The sequence below is a fragment of the Diadema setosum genome, chromosome 6, assembly GCF_964275005.1.
Source record: "Diadema setosum chromosome 6, eeDiaSeto1, whole genome shotgun sequence".
Taxonomy (NCBI): domain Eukaryota; kingdom Metazoa; phylum Echinodermata; class Echinoidea; order Diadematoida; family Diadematidae; genus Diadema; species Diadema setosum.
In genome coordinates this window covers 34,228,756-34,251,702 of record NC_092690.1, presented here as the reverse complement: position 1 = coordinate 34,251,702, position 22,947 = coordinate 34,228,756, and the positions used below count along the sequence as shown (strand labels likewise).

General features: G+C 40.9%; 1 protein-coding gene and 1 pseudogene across 1 annotated transcript in view; one reads left to right on the top strand and one right to left on the bottom strand.

The window, feature by feature from the left end:
• Window positions 1-22,947, top strand: part of LOC140229755 (ATP-binding cassette sub-family C member 10-like) — a 41,177-nt gene that overhangs the window by 10,541 nt on the left and 7,689 nt on the right. The window lies entirely within an intron of this gene.
• LOC140230111 (uncharacterized) lies at window positions 2,562-22,559 on the bottom strand (annotated as a pseudogene).

The following is a 22,947-nucleotide window of genomic DNA, read 5'->3' as shown; positions in this document are numbered from 1 at the left end:
TCTCCTGTCTGCTTCTGTATTGTTACGACCTGGTAAATAGGCTGCTGTGATCCAGATATTCCTTTCCTTACACCAAACCCAAATGTCTCGTGCTGCCCTGTCGCAGGCTCGAGATTTAATGCCTCCCATATTGTTCAGGTAGGCTACAGCTGTTGTGTTGTCAGTTCTAATGAGCACATGTGTATCATGCAGGTGACCGCAAAATGACTTCAAACCAAGCCCTGCAGCTAAGATTTCAAGATAGTTGATTTCATTGTTTTGAGCATGCACTATCTCCTGATCATCCCATCTACCGCCAGTTTCACTGCTTAAATCAGTGGCACCCCATCCTTGCCCACTGGCGTCAGTACGTAGCTCTAAAGCTGGCCGATCTCGACTAATTCTCGCTATCGCCAATGACGTAAAAAGTACCCGGATGTTGATTTAAGCGTCATTTACGGTGCATTATGGGATAGTCCGGTAGCAAAGTCACTTCCGTTCGTACGCGCGTGATACGTGACTAATGCTATTTACACACACAACCGACTGTATTCTACGTGTACTTCCGGTTTTCTCGACTTGAATTACAGCTTTAATATGATTTGAAATTTCTCCATTCTTAAGAAATTGCTGTTAATACGACTATTAATTGGTTGTTGCTGCGAAGCTGCCATGTGTTGTTCGCACGATAATAAATGAAAAAAATCTGCAGAAATAGGACCCTTACTGGCATGCGAGACGTGACGTGGCCGCGTGGGTGAAGTTTGCGGGTGACTCCACAGCGCAGTACGTGTACGCGTGACTTACTAGTAGTGGTAGTAGCACTAGGCAGTAGGCCTACGTACATTGTACGTACTTACTTGGAAGAAGTTGCTTCGGAGACAGGATAAGTTCGAGATCACTGTTCGTTCCCGATTGTATTCGCGACATTTCGACAGAGAACAAATAAAAAAAAGATGAGCATTCCATGACGATATACTGTATATCCAGGTGGGTGAATATTTTCCAGCATATTTTCAGCGTATGCAGAGATGACTGATCTGTGAAATAGATGCGTGCACATCGATCGCATGATCAAGCAGTACGCCGTACCGGTATGTGTTAGCTTATGCGCTGCGTGCAGTGTGGTGCATGGTGCATGCTAATGCGATGCAAGGCCGGCCGCCGGCGGCGGGGACTACAGTGTACGAGTACAGGCCTGGCCACTCGCTGGCTCGGGCGGTATACGTATACAGCGGCCTACTGTACTAGTATCCGTGGTCGCCGCTGCGCTATAGGTAAGGTACACGTACGCGCACGCTAGCGTTGTGCAAATTATGACCCGCGCCGGAAGTGCCCTTGCTACCAAGTGCACTAAATCTTGAAGGAAAAGCCACATCCGGGTACTTTTTACGTCATTGGCGATAGCGAGAATTGGTGCCGACTGGCAGTGAATGTTATTGAACCACCACATTAACTCCTGTTTAGAAGCTTCAGACAAATTCATAGGTCTATCAAAATGCCCTTTGCTTGATTTTAGTGCAAGAATTTTGTCTCTTTCTAGGTTACGATAGAAGAGGGGGCCATATTGAATAGCAGGCACATCAGTTTCCCAATGACCTGCGCCACCTGCCTGATAGTAGGGTTTTGTTTCCCTAGCAATTCTGCACATACTGCCCTGATATTTTGACATTTCTCATGCGGGAGCGTTATAGTCATGCTTTCCGAATCCAAGATAAACCCCAAGAATTGGAGCCGTTGCTGAGGCTCTAGGATAGATTCCTCTGAATGAATGACAAAACCAAGGTCAGAGAGCAGTTTTGTGGTTGCTTGCACCGCTTCTAGTGCTTGTGATTCAGTTTCACCGACTACGAGAGTGTCATCTAAATACCCCACAACCAGGTGGCCTGCCTGTCGCAGCTTTGCGAACACCGGCTTCATAAGCTTTGTGAAGAGCCTAGGCGCTGTACTAAGGCCATTGGGGAGTACCTTAAATTGCCAACATTTCTCGTGCCAGACAAATCTCAAATACTTGCGATATGAGGGGTGAACAGGGACAGAGTAGTAGGCATTTCGAAGGTCGATTGAGGCAAGGTAACAACCAGGGGAAATTAGGGTTGTAGCCGTATGGATGTTATCCATTTTGAAATGCTGTACATGCAGACTGTCATTGAGGTCCGATAAATCTAAAATTAGGCGTATGTCCCCATTTTTCTTTGGGCATGTAAAGATATTGGACACAAATTCTCCAGCCACATGCTGGCATTCTTCGATTACGCCTTTCTCGGCCAGTTTTCGAATTTCAATGTCAATCTTGCTCTCCTCAGCATTACCCACTTTGTAGTGGTAAGGCGGTTTACCTCTATGAGGTGGGCTATACGCCTCTTGAAATTCAAGTTTGTAACCGCTAATTGCATCAAGTATGAAAGGATCAGTGGTAATATGATTCTACTGTTTGCTGAAATGCCTCAATCGACCCCCAACGGGCAGGTCTAATGGAACATCTACATGTTCAATGTCAAAAACTGACTGTACAGTGTGAGTAGATTGTGTATTTCCACAACAAGAGCTAGGTCTGCAACTTACCTCCTTGGGTAGTGCAGTTACTTTCTCCGTGACACAGTGTTTGGCTTGGCTGGGGTTGCTGTCGAGTAGCTCTGCCCCCGGTTGTGCGCATGAGCTGGAGGTGGGCGAGTCTGCGTGTGCGGGGCTGAATGTCTGTATCCCCGCTGCTGCTGGCCTAAAAAAGGCCTGGATGTATCGCCAGCTGCGAGCCAGCCTGCGTTCCGATATTGCTTCCGGCTGAATCCACCGCTGGCCGTGCGCTTGTATGGGTGGTACGGCTGATGAGTAGATCTCTTAGCCTGGCCTTTAACCACACTAAAGGCAGCCCTATTCTCCTCCTTGAGATCTTTTACACGTTGTCCCAAGTCATCACCGAATAGAAACGCGGTCACGGGCGTAGTAGGCTTGCACAGATGTGCGTAAGCAGAGTTCATATCGGGCTTGATCAGCTCCTTTCTCAGGCAAGTCATCTTGTAATTGGCATTACAGAGTAAAGCGAGTGCGTCCTGTTGCGCCTCGTTCAAGTCAGTAGGAAGAGTTTGTAGGAACGCACACAGCCCGCGGGTAAGAGATTTCTGTACTCTCTGCAGCTTAAAGGACAAGTTCACCTTTATAAACATAAGGATTAAGAGAATGTAGCAACATTAGTAGAACACATCATTGAAAGTTTGAGGAAAATCAGACCATCGGTTCAAAAGTTATGAATTTTTGAAGTTTTTGTGCAGTACCCGCTGGATGAGAAGACTACCGCAGTGCATGAATAACTTAGATGTCACATGCGTACAACAATGTAAGGAAAATATAAAGAGCATTTCACAAAATTCCATCTTTTAAAAAAAGTACACATTCCCCTGACTCCTTACCGACAAATGTTATGGGTAATATTATTCCCCCTACCTATTAGAAAAAGGCAAGTCAAGTGCTCTTTTATTATGCGAAAAAAGTGAAAATATGTTGAATTTTCTTTTACATTTTCTTTATACTGTTGTACGCATATGACTCACAAGCTGTAGTAGTCTCCTCATCCAGCGGTTCCAACACAAAAAATTAAAAAAATTCATAACTTTTGCATCGATTGTCCGATTTTCCTCAAACTTTCACTGATGTGTTCTACTAATATTGTTACATTTTCTCAATCCTTATGTTTATGAAGGTGAACTTGTCCTTTAACGTCTCTGCTGCGCGTAGTCTGTGTCACATTATCCCAAATCACTGGATTGACTTTAGGGACTAGTAAGTTGGGGCAATTGCTCGGTGTTGGGTAGTTTGCCGCTGACTCTTCCATAGATTTTTCCTCCAGACAATGGGAGATGAGATTTGTAGAATTTACCAATTCGTCATTGATAGGGTCGCCCACACAGGCGGAGACCGCAAATTTTGCAGCAAAGGATGGCACTTGTACTGGCCGCCCCGTGAGCTCTGCGGGTGCGTAACCCGCTGCCTCCGCAGGGAAATCGCATTCATCCCCACTGTAGCTGACTGCCGCCGTGGTCGTCGTGCAGCGTACCGCGTGCTTGCGTACTATCGTCTGTAGCACAAACATCCATGCCCCCAAACGGCACACCACCGTGGTTTTCTGCGGTACAAGCCGTGCAAACATGGCCGGCACGTAGTTGCTGTTGTTGGATACGAGTAGGCTGAGACGGCAGTATTTCCATGACCTTTTCAAACATGGATTCGAGTTTAGAAAGGCGGGAAAGCACCTCCACGTCCGTCTTCTCTTTAGGGGGAGCTGCCTTCTTACTTAGGCCTGGTTTGGTGGTTTTTTTAAGGGTTTTCCCATTCCCTTCTTTCTTTGTTGGAGCCTTAATAGCCGGCGAACACTTGGGTTCATGATGCACGGCTGTAGTCACCCTTGTGAAAAAGTACTGCAGTAGTACTGCAGTACAAGTATTGCAGCACTACTGCAGTACACGTACTGCAGTAGTACTGCAGTACTAGTACTGCAGAAGTACTGTAGTAAATTGGACACTTTACTGCAGTACTAGTACTGCAGTACTGCAGTACCAGTACTGCAGTACTACCTCACTTCTTCCTTGCAGTACTAGTAGTACTGCAGTACCGGTACTGCAGTAGTCATTGCATCAGTAGTACTGCAGTACTGGTACTGCAGTACCAGTAGGCCTACTGCAGTACCAGTACTACACAGCAGTAGTACTGCAGTACCAGTACTGCAGTACTGTAGTACTGCAGTAGTACTGCAGTACCAGTACTGCAGTAGTACCAGTACTACAGTAGTACTGCAGTAGTACTGCAGTACCAGTACTGCAGTAGGCCTACTGTAGTACTGCAGTAGTACTGCAGTACCAGTACTGCAGTAGTACTGCAGTACCAGTACTGCAGTACCAGTACTGCAGTACTACCTCACTTCTTCCTTGCAGTACCGTACTAGTAGTACTGCAGTACTGGTACTGCAGTAGTCATTGCATCAATAGTACTGCAGTACTGGTACTGCAGTACCAGTAGGCCTACTGCAGTACCAGTACTACACAGCAGTAGTACTGCAGTGCCACTGTAGTACTACTGCAGTACCAGTACTGCAGTAGTTCTGCAGTACCACCAGTATTGCAGTAGTACTGCAGTACCAGTACTGCAGTAGTACCAGTACTACAGTATTACCGCAGTACCACTGCAGTACCAGTACTGCAGTACCACTGCAGTACCAGTACTGCAGTAGTACTACAGTACCAGTAATGGTACTGCAGCACTCAGTACTTGCACTGCTGTAGTACTGCAGTACCAGTACTGCAGTAGTACTACGGTACCAGTAGTGATACTGCAGTACCGGTACTGCTGTAGTACTGTAGCACTAGTACTGCAGTAGTACCAGTACAGGGAAACCTGGGAAACGAGGATATCTTATTGGTCTCATCTGAATTTGCAAATATAGAAATAGTAAACATACAGTACATGTATGCATATAATGTTTACAATGAGGTACCGGTTATAACGAGGAAAAAATGGTGGTCCCACCAACCTCATTATAAAAGGGTTTCCCTGTACTTCATTACTGCAAATGAATATACATGTACAATTACAACGATAAACAAGTGACAATCTATATCCGCTTTCACAGCATACATAAAACAATCAATAAAATATAATACAATGTTTCTTTTTTTCCAGAATTCAAGTACTGAGTATATATGAGACCCATGTATGTTTTTCCCTGTAGGCCTACACCCCATCTGGGGCCCATATGGGCCAAATGGGCTTCGCCAATTTAGTTCCATATTTTCCCCATATACACCACATGGGGCCCACACTGTTTTTGTAAGGGCAGGCATGTAATCTAGAAGATATTCTACAATGTAAGTGTAGCTAGGTTGAAAGGGAAATTTGTTTTCCAAGGTGGAAACACAGATTTCTCTCATGTGAATGTTTGCAAAGTAATGGAATAACAAACAACATACAGTAAATGCATGAAGATGAATTACACCAGACCGCTTCGGCAATTTAGTCAGATTTTATGCATGCTTTCTTCACAAAATTGAACCTTAACAACCACAAAACTTGACTGAAGGCTTGCCCAAACCAGCAACAGCCAGGGGAATTCGTGTCTGTGGAACTCAGTGGAAGGGAGCAGGTGAATGATATGCTTCATTTCTTGGCTGTTGGAAAAGAAATATCCGTAAGTTGTTATGTAATACATTACAGAAACGGTTTGTTGGCACAAGAGATGACACTTCAAACGCTGACAGGAATAATGATCAATATGATGTACATGTATTACGAAAACATGCAATCCTGATGTAAAGTTAAGTTGAGAGGAGTAGAGAACACAAAGAACTTAAATCTGAGTAGACTTGATGTAGCATAAAATTTAAACTATTTTTATTATGGAAAGTCCAGCAAATGAAGGAACATATTCACAATGCATGCAAGAAAGAAAAATTGTAATGTTCTGTCAATATCATGATACAGTACATGTATAAGGAATTATATGTCTTTTCAATGATGATCATATAAATAAAAATGATGCATGACAAAATTTCCAATACTTGGTTTGATTTTACAGTCCAAGTAGTAGTACGCAGCCGACCTGATCCTGACACTTTTCCTTTTCATTCAAGAAAACACAATCAACATTCTCCTCATTTATAAAAAAAAAAAGATAAGAAATGTCACTGAATGTGATAAATGTCCCACCATGGTCTACAATCACAAAGGCGACAGTCAATCTTTTTCTTAATTTCCAGCTGGAGCTTCTTGCACACTCTTTGTCCTCCTCCTCGTCTGCATGTTTCCTTTATGATCACGCGAGTTGGAAATCCAGTGGCAAGCCCAGTTTGTGGTCTCTTTCTCGCTGGTATCTTGCATCCCTTTGCTTGTGCATACGAATGTATCATGTCTGCAGTAGAAAAGATGATAGAAAAAGAAATGCTAAATTGTCAGTACATACCTGTGTATACATACAATGTACATGTATTTCAAGATTGAAAAAATGAAACATCATGGAAATTTTATTCCAAGTATCCAGATATTGAATCAACCCCCTCCCCCTCCACATTTTGGCGACTACTCCGCCACATGAAACTTTTTGACTGCATCGTTCCCTGACTTTTTACTTTCAAGTCTTTCACATCTTTTGATACTGTCATGACGCTGCATGACGTTTTATGTATGCCTGTCAGACTGAAAATGGATCAAAACGTGATTTTGTGTATAAAGTCTATGCAAATTGAGTTTTCTCTTCTTATTCATAAAGATATTTATATCTTTATGAATACGAAGAGAAAACACAATCTAATCATTTTCACTTTCATGGGCTGAAACTAATTGATTTTATCATGATATTGCTTGAAATGGGTTCTGACATAAATTCTGCGGGAAAAAATGATAAATCAACAGGCCGAAAAAATAAAAAAAGACATGTACCTAAGATTACCAAGAAATTAATACAACAATAAAATACTGAAGAAATTGATTTTGATACTATTTTTTTTTGTTGAAATTCATTGTTAGAAATGCCACAAAGAATGTTTTCACCAAAAAATAGGATTCTAGGAGCTTTAATATCTGATAGGGAGAAAAAGGCATGATTTTATGCATATACCGGTACTGTATGACGAAAATTTCCATTTCTTTTTGTATAGCTTGGTAGACTACACCACGGGTAATGAACAAGCCAAATTTCATAGCGATTGTGCAATCAAACGCTGAGATCTTGGGGGTGGGGGTGGGTAATTGAATCAACCCCTCCCAGGCCACAGAACACTAAAAAGGGCCTGGCCTGGTATAGGGGTAAGAGGAATTCAAAGTTTATTTGATGGAAATCGGATATGGAATAGCTACAAAATCCAAAAAGTACAACTAAAAGATTGTAATAAAATTTGGATTCCACACTCTAATAGGATTGCTCTGTTTTGGACATCCCAGCCATTTCAAAATTGATTTTCATTAAAAAAAAATGAAATCCCCATGAAACTACATGGTCTTTCATATAGTTGTATTTTACAAGAGGTTTCTCACTATCCCACAAAAAAAAAAACAGGACAAAAACCTTAAGCCAAGTCTCAACCAAAACTTTATGATAGAGCTCTATATCCTATAAAAACGAAGGGGAAAAAAACACTTTGAATGTGGAAATTAAAAAAAAAATGGCTAAGAAAGTAATTCTGTTTTTGAAGAGGGCTTGGCTTGACTTACTGAAAATAGTACTTGACACGAAAGCATGGCAACCTTGTAAATCTGCAAAACGAAGATGTCCCCTTCATGCTCATCCTGTTGTTGCCATGCAGGTCTTTTTGATCTCATGACCCACAATCTTCTCCAGAGAGTTGCCGCACACCACCTGCCATTAGGATCTACTGATTCTGAGGATGCATGTCTGAAAAAGAGTTGAAAAGATCAAATCCTTAAATAAAATAAGAGAATTTACTAAACGTAAACAAGCAGCTGACAAGACAAATGATTAATTCCTTACTTTTCTATACATGTAAAAAAACATTCAAATCTCATTTCTCATTTTATGTGACATTTAATTTCATATAAACACTATGTTCACCGTTATTGAATTGATTTGGTTAAGAACTAACAACAGATTACAGAGGACAGAGGTCAAGGGAAAGAAAAATGACACATATAGGCAACATGCACTTTCGAATACTAGTATTTTGCTCACCAATATCTTTCTACTGTCAGCATAAGAAATCTACAGAAGCTAGAAGGCTGTCGAGCTCCTGGAAAGCTGCCTTACTCTCGAGGGGGTAATGGCGGCATCGTAGTCTCCTCAGCTCACCAATCTCCATGTTTACTGGTAAAGCAACCTGCTGTGGTGGCGCTCTGCAATTTTAATGTACACCTGCTCATGTTGGTCTAGCCTCTCCAATACTTCAAGCCTATGGAGAGTGAACATCCTCTGATCTGAAAATGCAGATGAAGAAAAGCATTCAAAAGATTAAAGACGTACTGTCATGCATACTGTCGTGCATAATTTGAATTGATTGTAAGCGCTTTGGGCCTTGTGGGAAAAGCGCACTATAAGTAATAATAATAATATTAATAATAATAAAAATTATAATAATAGTAATAATAATAATAATAATAATAATGCTTCACAATGGATGAAACAATTAACCACTGGACTGCTGCAGGCTATTACGCACACTGAACACCTGGGTGCTGATGCATAATAATGCATGTGTATCTCAAAACATGCCTTCCAGAAGGGGAAAGATTGGCCAAGATTATATTGCTTGAAATATGAAATAGTGAGGCATCATCCTCTCCTGAACTGCGATACCTCCACAAATCCTTCACAAAGAGCAGCTTTACTTACAATGTACTATCATCAACAGATTCATCAACCCTTCTTCCCACTGTAGGTGGCCATTTTGAATTGAGACTTTATAGAAACTTTCACCTTGGAGACCAATCAAAACCCTCACAAATCACAGCTTAATCACTGATTTTGGGGGACACCTGTTGCCCGTACATTCAATCATGTCATCCAGGTGCTGTTAAAACTGTAGGGGTAGGGGTAGCACAGCACTGAGGCTTCAAATTACACATTATATGAAGACGTAATATTATATTACATGCTCAGCACACAATGGAATGTTGCCAAGGATATTACGTGGTCCGCAGCCAAGTGGTTAAACCCACAAATCTCACAGAAGGTTACTTGCAAAATGCTTGTGATGGAGTGAAGAGGTGTATCCTAACGGTTAGTCTGAGCTTTAGCCTTAATAGTTGACAAGAACTTGTGTCACAATCATTAGGAATTTGACAAGAAATGTCTTAAATCTTAACCGTATGTCTCCTTACAGTTAGCTGCACGCTTAAGGAAGTGCAAAATCAAATTCTGAGCCTCTGTGTCCAAATTCTCATTTATAAAAGTAAAATGAGGAAAAGGTCAACTTAGGTCTGAACGATCTAATAGTACAGCCAGGTTCCCAGTCAGTAGTTGTGGCTATGGATGTGACGTAGGTGGTTACTATTCACGATATCTGGGCAAAGGTATGATGCAAAGTTGATTGTACAGTCTAGAGGCGGCTGAAAACTCCCCCGGCTGAACTTAACATACATGTAAATAGATTCTAACGTTATATCTTATGGTAAGGGTACCACCTATGGGCAGGGTACCTGCTTGACATCGGCACCCTGGCTCCCTGCGTATTTATTATGGCTGTTTGCGTACGAACGAAAAAGTATGCGCGGGATTACAGTAATGTCATTAGCTTTGAAAAGAATAAAAACGAAGAAACGCAAATCAAACTCACAAATAAACTAACAAACCAAACTAGTAGTAGCCCAGACACGTTTCAATTACACATTACACATGCGCTCAGTAACGACGCATGGCTGTGAAATTGACGTGTATTACCTATGGAGGGAGGGGTGCCGATCGTTAGAACTAACGTTGCGCGAAGAAAACGGATTGCGTGCACTAAAATTGCGCTATTTTAAAACGGAGATTTTAAACCAACAAGACGGTCACGACATTCGAAACTGTAGTATTTATGGCATATTTGAGGTAAGATTTAGGCGAATTTGTAATATATTTTTGGAATAAACAAGCTACAAATCCAATAGGGTGACGATAAGTGGTACCCTCAATCATACACAATCAACATGATTAGGGTATACAGTTGTACGTAACTTACCATTGCATTACCATTAGCTGCAAGCAGCTTTGCTTGATGTGTTGATGCAGATTTTCCGCTGCCCCATTATACTATCCCAGTCACTTCCTCATGGGAACAACAACGTGAATATTGTCCTTTATTCGGTCCACCACAGGACCTTTTCCAACGCTGTCATCACAGCCACAGGGCATAAAATTTCTTCGTTCTCTGCGCTGCCATTTTGCTTTGTACGCGTAACGTTTTACAGAATTTGAAAATGCAACGCAACGGCAGTACTCGACTCGTTGCGTAATAGCGTAATACACTGTACTCGCCATAGAGATGTATACTATGTTCTTAGTATACATCTCTATGGTACTCGCATCGCGAGTGTGCGCGCACGCACGCGCGCGTAGCTACTACATGTATTAAAAACCCCACTCAGTGGTCATTGAAGCAATAATGTGCGTGCGCGCGGGCTGGCGATCACAAGTGCACTCGATTGGCGCCACAAAATACTAAGTAGACATGAAGGGGGGGGGGGGTATCGGAGATCCGGTTAGTGCATTTTCGGCGCATCATGATAAAATAAAACATAAGGGTGGGATTTCACGGAGCACGCGAACGATTTGCGAAGGACGCGAATGACAAAATCCAACATTCGGAAAAGTTTTTTCTCCGAATGTTTTCCGACAATGGATTCGTAAACCATTCTCGCGCAGTTTGTGCGTAGTTCTCACGACATATGTGCGAATGTCGTGAGGACCATTGCCGAACTACGACCACCTACTCATTTACGAGGGACATGCGACCTAAATGCGAACAACGCGAATGTTCCAAGAATTACGGGCGAAAGTTTTGCGGACATTTTGAGACATATGCGAATATTTTCCGCATATTTCGCGCACAATAAATATCGCACGACATTAATGCGATGTTCGTACATATGTCGCGCGATTTTTTTTGTGACTCGTGATGGCACCAACACTCACACGGAGTATAAATGCAATGCAAGCGTTATTTGTTGTCCACAAGTCAGTGATGTCGGACCTGCAAGCCACGGATCCTGTCCTGACCATGGATGAAAAGGAAACTTTTGATTTTGAAGAGGAAGCTCTGCTGCTTGTTGCTGTGGGACTGTGTTTGAAGCGTAAGCAGGAAGAAGAAGAAGCGCTGGAAAAAAAAAAACAAAAAACAAAAAAACAGGAAACAGTATGTGAAGACTGTGAGGGTCCGTAGCTGGTTGCTGGAGCAAGAGAGACTTGAGCATGGTTTTTATGGACAGCTCATGGAGGCATTGGAAGAAGGAGATTTGACCACATACAAGAAACTCCTGAGAATGGATCCTGACCTCTTCAGGGAATTGGTGGCCAGGCTCACTCCCCGACTAATGAAGCAAGACACCAATATGAGAAAAGCACTACCTGTTGGACTCAAGGTTGCCCTGACTTTAAGGTTCCTGGCAAGTGGAGACACGTACGTGTCCCTGGCCGCTTTCTTCCGCGTCGGCACATCCACTATTGGTCCCATGATTAGTGACGTTTGCCAAGCAATCTATGACGAATACCACGATGAACTCCTCTCTTGCCCAACCACTCCAGAAGAATGGAAAGAAGTGGCTTCAGAATTCTCTGACAGGTGGAACTTCGAGAACTGTTTAGGGGCTCTGGATGGCAAGCATGTGAGGATCAAGGCTCCTGGAAACACTGGTAGTATGTACTATAACTATAAGGGATATTTCTCTGTGGTGCTATTTGCCCTTGTTGATGCCAGGTACAGATTCAGGTACATTGATGTGGGAGCCAACGGCAGCTGTTCTGATGCTGGCCTCTTCATGGAGACCAGCCTGCGAAGGGCCCTAGACCTAGGCAAGGCAGGAATACCTGAGCCAGAGCCCCTGCCAAAGGATGATACACCCCTTCCGTACACATCCGTCGGCGATGATGCCTTCCCGTTGAAATCATGGTTGATGAAACCATACGCCTTGAGAGAGATGACACACAAGGAAAGGATTTTCAACTACAGGCTTTCCAGAGCTAGACGCATCGCAGAGAATGCCTTTGGCATTTTAGCGAACAGGTATTATTTTTTTTTCTTTAAACCAGGAGAACACACATGATCTTTCATCATTTTGTATGCCGTAAAATATGTCTTGCATTTAGTTTACTCGTCAACACATATAATAGAAAGGAATGTGTTTTGTAATATCAAACTATTGCAAAAAATACTGATTTTCTGTATTTCTTATTTTAACCCTTTCTGTGACAGGAACATTGAATAGTGTCTAGAATTTGTATGTTGGATTTGCGGTGCCAGTCGGGAAAGCACACGAAGGGTTGAATGTGATAAAGAGTGTCTTGCAGTAATTCGGTTTCTTTATAAAGAAAAGCAGTACGTTCATGATGTTCGTGATTAATCAAGATAGCGAAAAGGCCTATTTATACTGATGAATCTCCCATAGTGCTTCACATAAACATACCATACCCTAGCTCACAACTCGCTCAAATCTCCGAGGATCACACTAGCTTCTGTTTAACATTATTAACTCATTCGCAGAGCTATTTGATAAGACACTGAGGCAATATTTCAAGTGACCTGAATTTAACCGTTAGCAGTTGGGTCTGGAAATTCATACGTTGCCACATGGCTTTATCATGGGTTGAAAACTTGAACACATTTTTCTGGAATTTGAATTTTCAGATTCAGATGTTTTCACCGACCAATGGAACAGAAACCAGAGACAGTTGTACAGATTATGCTGGCTGCGTGCACTCTCCACAACTGGTTGGCCAGCAAGAAACCAGAGAAGATTCTGGGGAGCGCTGATTTTGAAAATCAAGACACATGTGAAGTGACACCAGGGTCATGGAGGCGGGAGGAAACGTTCACATCCCTGCAGAAACTGAAGGGCAACTATGGAAACAAAGGTGCCAGAAACCAAAGAGACTACCTAGCTGACTACTACGTCTCAGTGGGAAAGTTCCCTGGCAGGACAGAATGGTCTATGACAAGGAACAGCGACCCGATCAGCAGACCACATGAACACCTTACATCAGAACAGTGGGGAGGGCTGGTGAACATGATTGTGGACAATTTTACACAAAATTCTACGTGCACTTGATATTGTCCGTGTGCTATTATGCATTTAATGTAGAAGATTGCAGGTTTGTGTTTTATGCCTTTATATTTGTTCATCCATAAATGAGCGGTTTCATCAGAAACGTAGAACAAAGTTTATCCTGAAAATGAAGACATAGCACGTTTGATATTTTTATTTCGGCGAGCTTTTTAGTTTGAGTTAAACTGGTTTGGTATGCATCTGTTTATACAGCATAATATTTCATGAGCTACCGTTCGTGGGGGACTGAATATAAGACTATACAGTTACACTTCATTTACGAAGGTTTCTTGTATTGTCTTACAGAAAGGTGGTTACAGTATATTACAATTGCACTGTAAACACAAGACTGAAAGCAAAACGAAAAATCCAATAGAATATAGAAAACAACATTGGTGTGAAATAAATGTGACAAACAATCCCAGAAAGCTTATATCTCAGGATTGGCGGTCTCTTTCATGACATATCCAGCGTGTTCAGTTTCCTATTTCTATTTCACATGGAATAAACATTCTTTCGATTTTATCTAAAACTCTATAGAGAACCATTAACACGATTGATAAGTGCTGACGTTATTAAAGTTAGGTAGTAACGAGGATTTAGGGCTACTTCTTACTGAAGTACAAGTAGCTTCTAAGAAAAAAAATAACAAACTTTACAAAGTTTGACTTTCCACTAGTTTATGACTACAGAGTATCTTAAAAAAAGTAGTTTCTACACAGGACTACTTGAAAACTTTTGCAACGATGATTTTTTTTTAATGCACTACAAATTCATGTGCTATTTGTTCTGAAACGGTATAAATTGGAATGAATAAGTTTTCATCACTGATTTTACAAAGAAGGGGTTATTAAAGATCTCGGATCTGATTTTAGAGTTTATAAATGAAAACCCAATGTTGGTTCATACTTCCTTTGTATACTTCGTTATCTATAAATTGCGACAAGATTGTCTTTCCCATCTTTATACATGAAGAGTTTTTTTTTTTTTAAGCAAATTTTGGGTTGCATCAAATTTTGAAAGTTGTTGGAAAATCAACCCATGGCATTGCTTCTGTACCAAACAAATATATCCCACCATAGTACCCATTCATACGAATTCACCCCCCTCCCCCTCCAAAAAGAAAAGGAGGAACAATTTATCAATAATTGTTCTTACTTCAAAGAAAAAACATAAGTTGACTGGATCTTTTCCTTTTTGCGACATGGGTCCGACCTTTGCAATTAAAATACTGGAGCCACAGTACATATATTATTGACTTCAGGCGTATGCATGTTTTGAATATATCTGTCTTTGTGTGTATGGGTGTGTGTGTGTGTGTGTGTGTGTGTGTGCGTGTGCTTGTTTACGAGGGTATACACTTGTTGTGTGTGAATGTATTGGTGTAGAACTTCATTACTAATTGTGCAGTGATGATGTGACTGATGTGAACTCGAGATGACACAACTCAAACTATTAGACAACTGCAAGTAAGAGGCAGAAAGGTCTTTATTTTGTACACTTTGTACTGTCAACCTTTTTTTTCACAGAACTGATATGACATTATTCATGCAATCACAACCCATAATCGCAAAGCATTATTACGATATGAAAATGATACATAAAACGTAAACATTCTACACGTCACTTAGCATGCATATGGATTTTTCATTGTTTTCCACGTTTAACAATTTATGCCTTAACAGTATCATCATGCTTGAAACCCTCTAAGGACACCCTTTCACCTCATCATGATTATCTTGAGATGCAACATTTCGTTTCACTGCACATGAATCCTATGCCCATCAACTTAATTTTCTTTTTATTTCAGAACATACAGGGAAAGTGTGAGGTGGGCAGATGTACTACTCTTTATATCCTTGTAAATGTAGAAAGGAACACAGTCAGGAAGTTCACAATGAAATGAAATCAAAAATAAAGTCACTGAGTGGTGTCGTCCTTGGCGAGGGGGAACAGGCCAGCGCTTGCGTTACCACTTCCCTGGTCAACGGTCTCCGTAGCAGATTTTACCAGGGACGACAAGCTGGCGACGTTGCTCATTCCAGAGAGGGAGAAGTCCGGATCACTACTCGACTCTCCTGAGAAAGGATTTGCCGATGAGGACTGCAGCGGGGTCAGATGAGTGTTTGTTCCTGTAGCTGGTGAGGTGTGCTCACTAGAAGTTAGCAAGGGCCGGAACACGGTATCTGGAGGGGATTGCAGCTGAGTTGGCCTCAGAAGCTGTTGAGCGTGCTGAAACTGGGGCTGGGCATGCTGCAGTTGATGTGGCGGCTGCGGTGATCTGAAAATGAACTGCTGCTGCGAAGGAGCCTGCAGTTGTGCATACTGCTGGTACTGGCCGTGCTGCTGCTGCTGCTGCAGGCGCGATCTAGTCTGGTAGCGCAACACGAGTTGGATAGCCTCCAGTTGATACTGATCCCAGAGGTCCCCCTCGGAGATGTGGTGCATCATTGTTTGCAGGACAACGGCTCCTTGTCCGGACATTGGTTGTTCCCTGGATTTTCGGTGGGCGACCAAGTCATCCAATCGGGTCATCACCTGCGAAACATTAAACAAATTTGTTGTCAGTATTAGAAGCAAAAATATTCATGTCCACAAAGCGGGAATGTGGTTATACTGCTTAGTATTCGAGAATATAAAATGGTGTAAACTTTCATGAAAGTTACGTTTTATTTTGTTCATAATCAAAATGGTCATAACAATATCCAAAATAATGATAGCTACAGATGATAACCAAATGATTTATCACCTGGCTCATCAAAACTTCTGACTGGGAGTGACTGCCTGTAATTGATCCCTGACACTGTACCACAGAGACTGCAGATGTTCCCCTCTTCTTTCCTATCTCCTTTCCCCTCTCAATAGGGGCATGGGAATCGCTGTCACTGCTGCGGATCTTCTCGGCCTCGTCTTCCACATCATCAAACTAAAACAATACAAAATTGTCATACATAGAAGTTAAATAGACAATTCAAATAAGTACATGTATATCAATTCTTTAGAAGACTAATACTAAAAATGACTGCCTGGCTGTTTACACTGGTCATGGCAATAGAATGAATATAGTGACTGACAGGATGAGTGACTATAGTCACAGTGGACATTGCAAAAGCCATTCATTGTACACAGTGATTGCTTTATATACTAACCATCACATTAATTTAGAAAATACTGACTAATCACCTTACATTTGGCTATTACACAATAATACGTATTGTACACACTGTCTGCATATATTTACCACCACACATATTGGCCGACCGAAATTATTTATTACTGACTGCTTTATAAAGATTAGGATAAATGTTGTATCACAGTATGATTGTGTGACTAGTCTAACTGGTAATTTACATTGTCATCATTGGATTATATACTCACTGACTGACTAGCCACACTGGCGATTCTCCTGATGTGAGGCTCTACAAAGGCAAAGTTGTCTTTGATCCACTGGTCACTGGCGGTGAGCCGGACGGCCCCTTGTCCACTCTTCTTCTTGTGGATCTTTACCCACCGGTCTCTGTAATTCTTGTAGAAACCGTGAACGTCATCAGCTGAAAATACAATAACACAACTTTCATGTTATGATACAGACAGCGAGTATTTCTGATTTGGAAAGTTATTTTTTTTTGTAATGACAAGACGATAGAAAAACCTTTCATACACACAACAAAATAGAAACAGGTATAACTCCACCTCTTAATGCAAAATAATTTGGCAGGGTGTTCTTAAACTTTGGCTAATTTCTGGATAATGATGAAACTGCTGAGTGAAGAATGTGTGCAACATCATTTTATGCAAAATAGTTAATTTCAAGAGTCATACAATTGAATTTGTTGGTCTATTTTTACTCACCAGTGGGGATGGGATCACTAGGAAATCTGGGAACAAATGTGTCTTCCACAAATGACTCGCACAGCAAGAGTTTGCAGCCTCTGTCTTTAAAACGTTTCAGGGTCTTGTCATAGAAGACTTCATGCTGGCAAAAAAAAATTGTGCCAAGATATCCTTGTGCTCTTCTTTCCACGGATATCCCCTTTTCTCTACCTCCTTCTCTTTCTTCTTCTGCTTCTCTGGACCCTTGGTGCTGCATGTAGCACTGCCCGCATCACTGCCCGCATCACTCTCATGCGTGGGCTTCTCTGGCAAGTCAGGGACCTGTCCCACGTCCTTGTCCTGCTGAGACTGAGCCGGCTCATCTAACTGATCCTACTCGGAAATACTAGCCTCCTGCGCCTGCTCCACCTCCACTGGGATAATGTTCATCCTCCTTTTCTTGATTGACCCTCGTTGACGGTTCTTTCTTCCCTTGGGCGGCATATTTATACAGTAGATGAAATCAAAATGGTCGGAGTCATGCAGTTATGTCAGTTATGCGGTCAGACGCCACATGGTGAAGATTTTACCCTGAAATATATTCAAAGCATGTCTCAAGACGTTCGCGAACAGTTCGCGTTTAGGTCGTTACATAATTGGAAGAACTTCGCGGAATTCGTGAAACCTGCACTAGACATTCTCCAAAGTTTCGGGGTCCGTTTGGGGTTTCACGAAGATTTCGCGAACATCGCGCACGTCTTGCGAAGGTTTCGCGCATATGACGACGCTTACAAGAAATTTTCGAGAACAAATCGCGAGCAAATCACGACCAAATGTGCGGAAAAGGTTCGCAAAAAATTTCAAACTTTTTTGAAATTCTCGCCGAAGTAAAAGCGACATCCGCGAACAAATGACGACGCTTCCGAACCCTCACGTTGCTTTTGCGATCGTTTGCAGAATAAAATACGAATGCTGGATTTTGTCATTCGCGTCCTTCGCAAATCGTTCGCGTGCTCCGTGAAATCCCACCCTAAGAAATTTGATCGGATTTCAACTCTTTATGTGCCATGGTGGAAATCCCCTGTGTGCCATCTTATTCTGAGACACGGAGGTATGTAGTCATGCTTACAAAATTCTGTTAGGATGAGCATAATAGTAGGCAAGGTGAACGAGGTACCTGCATTAGACTTGCCGCTTTTCAAACACGCAAAAACACAAAAACGAAGCATTGAATTTCGAATTTACACCACCCATGTTTTTCCCATTTTGCAGAGACCGCGGTTCCTTCCATGTTTCTTTGAAAAAAAAAATGCAATAAGATACCATCAGATCTTCCTACTATTAATTATCAAACATAATCATTTCGTGTGCGTAATTTTATAGGTCAGCTCACAATGCAACAAGCAAAAAAAGATAACGCACTCCAACTTTTTATTAGGCGACACTCGTGTCAAATATGAAAATTGGAATGCGTGTAAAACTCAACATTAACCTTTCCATTTCAATTCAATTAAATTCATTTATTTTCCATACTTCTCATGAGCATTGTAACAGAAATCAAACCAGTTCTTTAACCTTTTTTACAATGTGTGTAACACAAAATACATGGTGTTAACACTACATGTAGTGATAACTGGTCAAATTCGAAATCGAAATGGGGTTGATTAAAGAGAAGTATGACGGGACCTATATTTTGTTTGGCTGTAAGCCCCGAGTAATCAGTGTTTGCGAAAAAGAAACGGAGAACGGATAGAAGTCAAGATCAGATTATGTCATGGTGCGAAATAAAAAAAATGGAGGTAACGTTTGTAGTCCCAACTTCCAGTTCTTTTGCTGGTTAGCAAAAATATTGCACGAATATATGATTATAGCTGAAATAATTAATACAATTGCGATCTCTCCGGTTGACAGTAGCGTAAAAAATGTTAAATAACGCAATCCTGTCGCATAAATTTAATGGATGTATACAACGCGAAGGGATTTTCGGGAAAAGATAAAGAAGAATCTTTGATCCTGGGCGAGACGATAATATACATTGTATGAGATTATACAGCCAAAATGATTCATGAAATCATCGCATTCCCGCTGCATGGGCACCATGCAACGTAACGTATAACCTAATCTCGCAAGTTAAGGTATAAACGTCGCACGTATATGCTCTGAAATCATCGCGATCTCGCCGGATGACAGTAGCGTAAAAATAGTTGAATAACGCATGTTAAGCTACGTAATCGGTGTTCAGAAGAAGAAACAAACGCATTTAAGTATTTGAATAGATCTGGGTTTGTTTATTATCACAATTTTAACAACGCAGTTTACAATGCAGATATTTCTTTCTTTCAGAATGGTCTATGAAGAACAGATTTGCGTAAAATGGATCACAACTTTCTGAATTCAATCATGTCGCATATTTTTCAAATGGGAATGTACAAAACGCGAAGGGATTTTCAGAAGAAAATGAGCAACGCATCTTCAATCCCTTCGGGTGCAACGATAATACATTGTATGAGATGACAGCCGAAATGATATATGAAATTATCACATTCCCGCTTGGCACCAACAGCGTAAAAAAAAATCCCACAAGTTACGATAAACGACACATAATGTAATGTGACTCTGAATCATCGCAATCTCGCCGGTGGACAGTAGCGTAAAAATAGTTGAATAACGCATGTTAAGCTACCTAGTCGGTGTTCAGAAAAAGAAATTAACGCATTTAACAATTTGAATAGATCTGGGTTTGTTCATAACCACAACTTTTAACAACGCATTTCACAATGAACATTTTCTTTCTTTCAGAATGGTCTATTAGGAACATATCTGATGTGTAAAAAGAATCACAACCTTCGAGATTCATTCCTGTCGCTTATTAGATTTTTCGAGAACGGATGTACAAAACGCGAAGAGATTTTCGAAAGAAAATAACGCATTTTAATCCTTTCGGGCGCTACAATCATAAATTGTATAAGATTTACAGCCGATGTGATTCATGAAATTATCCAATTCCCGCTCGAAACCAGCGTAAAAATGCCTCGCAAGGTCCGGTAAACAACGCATGTATGTTACTTTATTTGCGCTGGTGTTTAGAAAAAACTTAAACACATTTTATGCAATCTGATTTTAATAATAATGATATAAGCCTATGTTTCTCAAGAATGTGACGTGCTCTATTATATTCGAAGAGATTTTGGAAGAACAATATCCATTTCAATCCCGATTTTTTCGCCTTATTCACAAATAATTTACCTTTATTCTCTCGGTAATAATTACCCATATTGTGTGATAACAATGCAAAGGATGTTCTAAACTTTCATCGATGGGTATATTATGACGTCGTGCTTATGTTTTTTTTTTTGTTTTTTTGTTTTTTTTTATGCGTACGGTTATAACGAGGTACCGGTTGTAACGAGGTAATATCGCCGGTCCCACGGACCTCGTTACAGCGGGGTTTCATTGTATCAATATTTCAATGAAGAATGTTGGCTTAAATGTGCTGTTTCTGCCATTTACAACATAAATTTATGATAGTGTGTGAATATTGGGTTGTTTTATACTGTCTTTTTTTCTATACATGGATATAGTACTTTGCTGTTTCAGCCATTCACAACAGCAATGGGTTGACTTATCAGTGTCACCCATAGGGTGTGAATCCTTGATTGAGACCAATACATGATTATGGTATATTGAATAGAAAGGTGATTTTGTTTTTGAAGCAAAGACTTTAAGGCCGCATGGAATCAATAATAGCAATGTATTTAGATGAACATTATGTATCTTGACTTACAACTCATGATTTTATAGTCGCCTATATAATTTCAAGTGTATTATCCATTGTGTTTTATTAAACATGACATGATTAATTCAAAGTATTTTTTAAGTGTGAACAAGAGAATTTAGATATTAAATAATGGTATTAAGTCAAGGAACACACCAATGTATGAATTCTGTTTGAGTCAAAATATGATTTCTTTCATAAATTGGAATATTTAAAAATAGATAGTGATTTTTTTTTCAAATATGAAAGTTAAATTGCCCCCGCCAGTAAAAATCTGGTCTGAGGTTAAAATAGCGTTAACCACAGGAACTACCAAGAGGTTTGAGTTTTAGTCCATTGTATGATTTTTTTTTTTTTATAGCAGAAATAAATACATGCATGAGCATCACTAGCTTCTACATAATTATTATTGCAATAGCTATACTTAAACAGTAATGCAGATTTACTTATTATAGTACCGACAATAAGCCACTTCAAAAAAAAAAATCAAAAGTACTGTGCCAGTACTCCAACTTATAAACTGCAGAAGAATCATCAATACTACTACAATGTACTGTGCTGCCTCAAAAAAGTACTACAAAATTTAAATGAGAATGGCATGAGTACTGCAAGTACTTCGATGTAAGGTACTGCGATTTACTGCCGTATATATACTACCATAGAAGTACTGTACTACAGTACTACCTCAAAAGTACTGCAAAATAACGAGAATGGCGTGAGTACTGCAAGTACCTCGAAGGTACTGCGATTACTGCCGTACTACCATAGAAGTACTGCCGTACTACCATAGAAGTAATGCAGTACTACCTCAAAAGTACTGCAAAATTACAATGAGAATAGCGTGAGTACTGCAAGTACCTCGAAGGTACTGCAATTACTGCCGTACTACCATAGAAGTACTGCAGTACTACCTCAAAAGTACTGCAAATATACTATGATTACTGCAAGTACCTCAAAAGTACTACGAGTACTGCAGTAGTTCTGCTATAATACTGCCGTACTACCATAGAAGTACTGCAGTACTACCTCAAAAGTACTGCAAATATACTATGATTACTGCAAGTACTTCAAAAGTACTACGAGTACTGCAGTAGTACTGCAATAATACTGCAGTATTTCCTGCAGTACTTGAAGTACTTTTTTCACATGGGCACCATCGCCACGACAGACTTAGCTGTATGCAGGGCGCTCGTACTAGTGGTGCCACCCACGACAGGCTTAGCTGTATATGCTGTGGGGGAGCGGAAAGCGGAATTTCCATCCCGCGATATCTCGTGAATAAAAATCCTCTTCCGAAGCAAAGTCAGCTCTAACTGAGCTATAAATAATAACAATCCACAATGTGATAAGATATTGCGACGATGCACAGTTAAAAGGACGAATAAAACTTGATTTAGACTGCGATGAGGGAACTTAGTCCCTATCGTGCAAAACGTGCGAAGAAGCGATATGACTGCGCGCGCGTTGAGCGGGCTCTCACTGTGAGTTCTTGCGTAAACTCACGAAATAAAATATCGAAGTCACAAACATCCATCCAAGTTATATGGACTTATTGTGTCTTGTTATGACGAAACTTCGCAGTATCGAACATAATAATTGAGTATATGAATATAAGAACGACCCTAGTCCAATTTTTGGCCAAATTCAGT